The 621-nt window shown below is 36.6% G+C and overlaps 1 protein-coding gene across 1 annotated transcript in view; it reads left to right on the top strand.

The window, feature by feature from the left end:
- The window catches only part of LOC107745102 (sodium- and chloride-dependent GABA transporter 2-like), a 21,696-nt gene that overhangs the window by 1,498 nt on the left and 19,577 nt on the right, over positions 1-621 (top strand). The gene's annotated exons all lie outside the window — the stretch shown is intronic.

The raw sequence follows: 621 nt of genomic DNA, 5'->3' as shown, positions 1-621 counted from the left end.
GTAGGTTATCATATCTGTGCTGATATACAGCCATATCTCACTGCTACGAGTGTGATATTGCATTTATACAACAGTTCGATGGCACAAGTGTGTAAATAAATAAGAAAAAACAACGGGGTGTCTTTAAAAACCCTCTTTTGTGTGGAACTACTTCCTTCCGCCACAGATTAAAATCTCAGTTTGTCATTTTGAGATGAGCTCAAGATCCGTTACTAATTCAAAAACGTCACTTTAGAACTTTAGTAACGAAGGAACGTTGAGTTGCTTCATTAAAAGCGTATTGTATCACTGTATTAAAAGCTCACTGTATTATAGAGTATGATGAGAGAGAGATGGATTGAGCGAGTGTAATTACCTGCATCTGATCCAGCATTCATTATTCAGCTCAATCTCATATTCACAATAAAACATGAGTTTGAATGTCGCTGAGGAAAGCGATATCTTTGTTGAACTATCCTTTCATCTGTTAAGGGTGATTTCTGATGACAGCGCTGCTCACTGCATTTGTTAACTGCGTCTTACAAGTTGTTGTTGAAAGTAAAAAGAACTTCCTTGTTTACAACCCTGTTTCAGTGTCTTTCAATATAAAAGTCTTTACTGCTGACTCATAAAACAGTCTGT

Source organism: Sinocyclocheilus rhinocerous, unplaced genomic scaffold, assembly GCF_001515625.1.
Source record: "Sinocyclocheilus rhinocerous isolate Xijiao unplaced genomic scaffold, SAMN03320098_v1.1 scaffold2966, whole genome shotgun sequence".
NCBI classification, from domain to species: domain Eukaryota; kingdom Metazoa; phylum Chordata; class Actinopteri; order Cypriniformes; family Cyprinidae; genus Sinocyclocheilus; species Sinocyclocheilus rhinocerous.
Note: the sequence above shows the minus strand (reverse complement) of the source record. Positions and strands in the feature narration are given on the sequence as shown.